This window comes from Bactrocera dorsalis, chromosome 2 (genome assembly GCF_023373825.1).
Source record: "Bactrocera dorsalis isolate Fly_Bdor chromosome 2, ASM2337382v1, whole genome shotgun sequence".
Taxonomy (NCBI): Eukaryota; Metazoa; Arthropoda; class Insecta; order Diptera; family Tephritidae; genus Bactrocera; species Bactrocera dorsalis.
In genome coordinates this window covers 19,716,479-19,724,875 of record NC_064304.1, presented here as the reverse complement: position 1 = coordinate 19,724,875, position 8,397 = coordinate 19,716,479, and positions in this window count along the sequence as shown.

Below are 8,397 nucleotides of genomic sequence, written 5' to 3'. Positions count from 1 at the left end.
TGCTTTCAAAGCACCGATTTTCAATAAGCTGTCTAAGCGTTTAGGCTGCATTTGGGGTAGCTCTGTGTGGTAACCGGTCCAAACCGGTGCAAACTCCAAAAACAATAAATTCAAATCGATGGAGAAAAAGCATCAGAATGTCCATAATATTGTATTATTTATGGATTAGACGTGTGGTATGAGTAATATTTGATTACATATAACGGGTGATTTTTTTGAGGTTAGGATTTTCATGCATTAGTATTTGACAGATCACGTGGGATTTCAGACATGGTGTCAAAGAGAAAGATGCTCAGTATGCTTTGACATTTCATCGTGAATAGACTTACTAACGAGCAACGCTTGCAAATCATCATTTTTTTTTTTTTTATTTTTTTTTTTGGACGCAACGTTACGGTGAATGGCGATCGCTATCGTTCGATGCTAACAAACTTTTTGTTGCCAAAAATGGAAGAACTGAACTTGGTTGACATGTGGTTTCAACAAGATGGCGCTACATGCCACACAGCTCGCGATTCTATGGCCATTTTGAGGGAAAACTTCGGGCAACAATTCATCTCAAGAAATGGACCCGTAAGTTGGCCACCAAGATCATGCGATTTAACGCCTTTAGACTATTTTTTGTGGGGCTACGTCAAGTCTAAAGTCTACAGAAATAAGCCAGCAACTATTCCAGCTTTGGAAGACAACATTTCCGAAGAAATTCGGGCTATTCCGGCCGAAATGCTCGAAAAAGTTGCCCAAAATTGGACTTTCCGAATGGACCACCTAAGACGCAGCCGCGGTCAACATTTAAATGAAATTATCTTCAAAAAGTAAATGTCATGAACCAATCTAACGTTTCAAATAAAGAACCGATGAGATTTTGCAAATTTTATGCGTTTTTTTTTTTTTAAAAGTTATCAAGCTCTTAAAAAATCACCCTTTACATACGAGTACAACTACATATTGTAACCAATAATAAGTTAATGTTGTGCAAAACCAAACATTGGAAGGTATGGGGCATCTGTTGTCGTCTTTTTGAAATATTTTCATTCCAAATAAAGTTTTGTTAAAAATGTTGTTCCAAGGCATCCACCGACATATTCAGTTTACAGATATAAGACAAAAATGGTAAACGGTGTCTTATCAGGTAGATTAGGTAAATGCTCTGATCTTCGTGATGTCACGAATAATCCCACTTAGATAGCTGAAGATGCATGTCCATTGTAATGCTCAGAACTTCTACATATGAATCAAAAGGACCATCGCATATCGATAAATCGACTAGAGCCTGCCATAATTGTATTGAGAAGGCCAATACCAATATTTAACCATTTTGCCGGGTTCGCAGAAAGTGCATCAACCGAGATGATTCAACCTTAGTATGAAGCAGAAAGATTTTTTCATCTCATTTTCCTGCCAGCCACTTTGGCAGCCTCACCGCATGAGTGCCAATGGGCCGGTATTAACCTTGCTCACATCTAATAATTCAACCTTTTACGTTCTACTTGGAACCACACAAGTCCTGCTTACTGACAAACGACTACGCGGGACCCATAGATTTAACGCCAGCACATAAAGGCAGGTTAATACCCCTTCTTGCAAGCTTATTGGTTTTGCAATTTCCGACGATACCGCTTAGTAACCAATACAAATTTGCACGATGTTTAATATTCACTCCAGCCACCTCGGTAGGCGCACCCAAGTGTTTAAGTCTTGACTTCCCAAATGCGGAACTGTCAAGAAGGTAGTGTTGAGTTGTTTCCGCCTCATCTTCTTTCACACAGGTTCTGCAGCTGCCGTCTGGTAGGATTCTTAGGCTTACTGCGTGAATACCAATAGGGCAACTGCCCGTTAAGACCCCCCCTACAAGGAAGAGGCTAGCCTTACTGAGGACAAAGAGATCACTTGATTTTTTTTGCGGCAGCGCATGTACCGATGGTGGGCCAGCGCAGGCCAAGCTTCCGTGAAACCCAGTTATTTAGTAGTAGACCGCATGAGAATACGGGAGCACCGATCCGCTCCCATGCTAGCTCATCAGCTTTACAGTATCCTGCGATTTGGATGTGGTCTGGCACCCATTCTTATTCCAAAGGCATTCGGTGCTATTGATAGCGACTTTAGACACTCTTTGACGAGCCGTTCTGCTTTCTGAGTGGATAGTCACTACTCTGAAGGGTGCACTGCAGAACAGTAAATCTACTGCTACCTTAATGGCTGCAACCTTCTTATCCAGGATGATCCCTAGTTATTTCACTGTATCCTCTGGTTGCGGACAGATGTCTTCCATTTGCGGCAGCGGTGCCGCCGGGATCTTGTATCTTCTAGTGAAGAAAACCATATCGGTTTTATTTAGGTTGATGGCGAGACCGTTTACAACTTCCCTATGTGTTACGCCGCCAAGGTACCACTGCGTCAATTTGTAAACGGTGCTCAGGAACTTTCCTTTGACCATATGCGCTATATCGTCTTTGACTAGCTCGAAGCTCACTGCCATCGTGCTCAAGGCCTATAAAAATAGCTTTGCTATCCGAGTTAATGCATACCTCCCGAAGAGAAGTCGTACCTCAGAAAAATTAATCTGATGCTACCTAGATGGCTACCACTTCTGGCAGTCTGAAGGTAGAGGCCAACCTGCTACTTCACTTCGATTAATTTCTAAAAAAAAAAACTCAATACGCCTTTTTCCAGCGACTCTGCCCCATACACAATCGAATTGAGTCAGTCAAAACCCTAAAATATTGATATGTTCCCATTTATTCTGCGATCATCAACTAAAACTCAATAAAGTCAAAACCCCACTCCCTTAAAGTAAATGAACACATAAATCTAAGTTTTAGACACGTAATTTCGCAAAAACCTCCGACAACATGCGCTTCGCTTCCTTCTATCCCTCGAGCTGGTACACGCTTATCGGCCATACTTAAGGCATCATCTCCGAAACGATTAAACTTACTTAACAACCACTTAATTTCAACTTTTACGACAGTGTCAACCACCTTTATAGCCGCTTTACTTTATGCTTACTTACTTTTACAGCTGGCCAAAAAAGCGCAAAAAAAGCTCAACAGCCAAACGCCACTCGCAGCGCAATCGAAGGCGAGAACTTGCAGTCAACACACTTTCTGTCAGCGCGTCAACGCTGACGATTTGATATGTTCTTAATAAAAATGAGATAAAAAGGTGAAAGATACGGAAGAAATTCAAAGTTTTTAATTAAGTTTTTGTACACGTCGTTAGCTTAGAACAACAGCAGCAATAACAACAAGAGCAAAGTACAAGCGGCAACACCTGCCGACAGAAAGCTATGCGCAGCCGAAGGTAAGATATGTACAAGAGCAGAGTCGTCAAAACAATGTCACAGTCAGCCATGTAGTCAGAGCCCTTTCGCAACACATACACACACATATATATACAGCTGTATACATACAGACACAAGTATTTGTACAATATGCATGCAACTTTGCTGGTGACCTTTTCGCACTCACAACAACCACAGCGTGCTACAACATTTTTGTGAGCAGACGAAAGTCACAGATTGTCCAGTGGCGTTGCCAGCGGCCACGCACGTCCAACCCGGCATTGCACTCAGTGGATGCTCGGCGTTATTGCTGCAGGCTTTGGCGCTGCTGATGCCATCGGTGGCGCTGGTGCTGGTGAAAAGGGACACTCAAGAGCCGCTGATATGCCCGAACGCCTTGTCAAAGTGCTGTGGCGCAATGACAGTCGACATTATACCTTCAGCAGCGCTGTGTGATTTGGGTTAGGAGAAAGCAAACGCTCGGTTGACACCTGCAGGAAAGCATAAAATGTAGAAGTAATTGTAAGTATATGAGTGGAGTAGGATAAGCATGGGATTTCGTAAATGAGTTTTTAAATTTATTCTCAATCTTCAAGGTTTTCTTAAAGCTCTTTAAAGTAGCGCGCATCTTGTCATATGCATTGAATGTAGTACAATGTTCTATGAGGATTCTGAGAGCTCATTAGTTTATCAGAGATATTTGCCTGTCAGATATACTATATAATTTCAAAGAGAGAGAAGAGAGGGACCGCTACACAACAAAATTTTAGAATTTATCGCGACTAACCGACCGACTAATAGTAGCCGTCATATGACTACCCTAATTTTTCTATCGAAACTTTTCTATATAAATCTAGATCTGTAAAACTACTGGATAAGTGAAGACCGCAATATAAGCAATGTCTAGTCATAACTTTGAAGACTGTGGGTCTAACCTAACTGCCTAACTGTCATAATAAGCATTCACACAACAAAAGACATGCAATTTCCATATCATATCTCTCTCTCTCTTTCTCACTATCTCTCTCCCTATCTCACTCTCTCTCTCTTTCTCCCTCTCTCTCTCACTCTCTATCTGGACTATTGTATTGAACCCATATGATATTATATCCGCGAGATTCAGACAGTGCACAGATCATCAGAAATGCTGTTGACCGCTCATATCTACATCGCTTTCCGGCAACAATGCTCAAATCTTTCGAGTCCCTACCCTCATAATATGGGATTTCTTAACCTCTACAATTTATAAGGTCTAATAAAAAGAAATCCAATATTTTCGTATTGAACTGAAGGTGTTTATTAGAATAGTTAAAATAACCCCTTTTATGTACATACACCATTTTGTTCGATGCTTTGTTACTCTTTTGAAGGACAATTTAATAAAGCCACTTCCTTAGAAACTCGCGATCTTATAAGCAAAAAAAAATGAGACATTCAATTTTTACCAGCATCTCTTAAAAAGAATTTTTCACGAGTGATTCGAGATGTACAAGAACAGGTAGTGATCACATGCTGCCAGGTCCGGACTATAAGGTAGATTCATAGGAATCTATCAACTCACCTCGTGGTGAATTTATATCCTGATAGAACACAATTTACATCCTATCGACCAAAACTGACGACTTGTGAGGACTGCTTCTTTTATAAGGTTCATTTATTGAAAGTACAGATCCGAGTTTAACCTTAGGAAAGCAACCCATAGTAGATACCAATCCCGCCAAGCACATAGAAAAAACTTCCTGACCATCTATCCCGGTATAGTTTTTCGGCTGGCCAATAACATTTCGTGATATTTTCTATCAAAGACACTGGTATCGATATCACTCAGTTATCCACATAAGCACCACACAAACAACTCAAATACCAAACCTCAAAAAATTATTGGCACTTTTCTTAATACTTATCACAAACGTCTGTGGGTTTAGAAAAAAACAGACCGCTTTATCAAACCACCTCCATAGCATATTCTCCTTCCGCCTTCCGCTTTCTTTCCCAACACAGTTTAAGCAATCGTTTTGATTGCTCATTTGGCCCGCTTCATTTTGGTTTGGCCTGATTCGCTGTGGTGTGTGTGGTCCGTTTCGGTTAAGTAATGTAGTTTGTGTCTTTGTTCTTGGCTTTTCGCTTCCACTGCTGACCGCCTGGCATGACGTGACTCACAACTCCTCGCAAGCTTACAACCAATATGGTCCCCAGCCGCTCGTTGAATCTCGCACCATATTGGCTGGCCTGCAGCAGGACGATGCCTTGACTGCTTTGGCGCGACATTCAATTCGGTTTCTCAGTTTCTTCTGCTCGTTATGCAATGCAATTTTACTCGCTTTAACTTAAAACTTATTTGTGCGCTTTGCAAGTTTCATTACACAAGTTTGTCATTTATTCATACACACACACACACATTTATTCTCATATATGTATGTATATGCGTGGTGTTGTGACAGCCTTGCATATACTCTTCTTCCTTGTGGACACACTCCTTCGCTAGCGCACATGCAACTTCGCCGTGAGATTTGTCGTATATCCCGTTGGCTTTGGTCGGGGCTTAACGCCGCTCACACGTGAGCAGCGTGCGGACTATCGAAGTCGGACCAAGCGAAGCAGCGGCGCAAACAGTGCGGCCACAGGGAAAACTCAAGCAACCGAAATGCTTTAAATACAATAAAAGAACTTCAACAACAACAATAACAACTATAGCAACAATGGCAACAGCAACTTCAGCTACAAGCAAAGCTAGCTTTTAATCGTTCGTAATACGTAATCACCCCACAGTTGGAAGTTGTTGAACTGCAATTGCCGCTGTTCTACCTCGAAAACTCCCTGACTTCCTCCTCCCCAAGGCAGCTGACTTCAGCGACACGTTGTAATTGCACAAGTGGCCCTTTCCTCGGCGCACCTTTTCTCCTGCTACTCACACTTTACTTGTGTGTGTGTGTGTGTCTATGTATATGTGAAACATGAACGTGACTGTGTGCGTTGCATTTATGTGTACACTTGTCAACGTTGTTATGTTGCTGGCGTGTTTGTCTAAATTGAGATGTTCACTGTTGCGAAAAGTCGAATTGAAAAGTGCAACATTTTCATTAAGTCCATTGCCGCCCTTTCATTTACACTGTGCTCGCGTCATAGCGCGCTTCGCCGCAACAAACTTAGGTCCGCCTGCCTGCCTCTCCTTCAACGCTCCTCGCCGCCTCGCTTCCTGGCACAGCCTATTTATTCCGCTCTCTTTCATCTAGTGCTTATTTTCTTTTCACTTATTTTTGTAATTGTTGTTGTTGTTTATGTTGTTGCATGCTTGTTAGTTTACTGTACAGTGCAATTGTAAAGGATTTTATCCTTCGTTTATGCTTCGGTGAAATGTATTTAGCACGTCCTTTAGTCGATCCTTTACTGTTGGCCTTTGTTGCTCTAACACACACGCACACACATACTACATGCATGTATAAAATTTTATAAATATATATTTGTATGTATGTTTGTACTCCTGTGTTTCCTGCTCTCTTGTTATATTGGTTTTGTGCTGCTTTCAACTTGTTATTGTAATTGTTTTTGTTTTCGCTCGGTTTTTCTGCTTTGCTACTTGCGTGTGTTTGTTTTCTACTGATTATTGTTGTTGTTGCTGTTGTTTTTGTTTTCTACTGGTTTTGTCGCATCGCTTATTCTCTGTTCTATTTGTGGCCATTGCTGGTTAATAATTAATTTCGAAAACAACTTAAATGCTTCATTTTCTGTGTAAGTAGACTTGCCCGCTGCACTCTGCGGTCCTCTTCGGCGCATTGGGTAACATAAAATGGGCAATTAAGTTGTAGGAAATAGCACTGGAAGTAAGCAAATAATGTAAATACATATGTATAATAGTTTGCAATCTTTGCTTTGTTCTAAACATTCCCATCCTGAGGTGTCCTGTGAGTAATTGCTCGGAGAGAAGTACAAAGAAAGAAAGTGTGAAATCGTTTTACACGTACCTGGGTCAAAAGTATAGACGTGTTTATAAAGCTTTGAAAAGTAACAGATTAAGAAATGTTTATATCGATTTTTGGGGAGTTAACAAGTTTTGAAGAAAACATTTTAATTAAAAAGTCCAAGCGCTGAACCCAATTTTCGAAGGGTTTCAAACATAAATCGGCCGATACTGGTGCAATTTAACGTGTTTGCTGTTGTGGCACCGGCCTCTTGGAACCACACATTGTCTAAGCTCATATCTTTCAGGCCAAAAGTATTCGATTATCATTGAGCGGTGGCGATTCCCATTCACAGTAGAAGAAATATAACCCATAAACCACACCAAACTGTAATGTTTTCGGGATGCAGTATTTACTCATGGAGTATGTGTGGATTCCTCCCTAACCAATAACGCATATTTTGCTTATTGATGAAGATATTCCAGAAATGAGCCCCATCTTTGTAAATGATTTTTCGATGAAAACTCGGATCATTTTCAAGTTGTTGCTCAGCCCAGTTCCCGAACATACGACGATTCTGGTCTTCAATCGGCTTCAGTTCTTGCGTCAATTTGATCTCGTAAGGATGTAGGCCAGGATATTTTCACAGAATTCGCCATATCGACGTCACAGAGATGTCCAACGCTTGAGAACGACGACCCTGATTTGGGTCTTCCTCAATTGATCTCGACGTTACGGGCACTTCTTTGTCTCACTGGCACGCTAATTGTAAAGAGAAATGTCAAAAGAGCGAGAAAACCCGTTATATATTTTCCAGTCGATAATTTTTTTTTAAGAACCAGGAGTAATCTGCCATCAAGAGTCAATCCCAGTAACATTAAAATCTTCTTTCCATCACTTTTAGATTCTAGCTGAATCTCTCTTCCCGCTCCTTTCTATAATTTCTAAATTATTCGAGAATGTATGCAGCTTATTACGGAGCTAGTCTAACTCGTTAGTCAAATTGGCTCCTAAACATAGCTACAGTTTGTCAGCATATTTTGCAATACTTTAACTCTTTTTTGGACTGTCAACACAATACTTTTCTAAGGTTAAATTTTTTTGGAACAGTTATAACCTTAATTAAATCTGTATCGCTCATCAATCGCCTTATTTGAGGACCAACAAATAGTTTTCCTTTCAATTTTTTCAGGAATATTTTACAAATGTCATAAA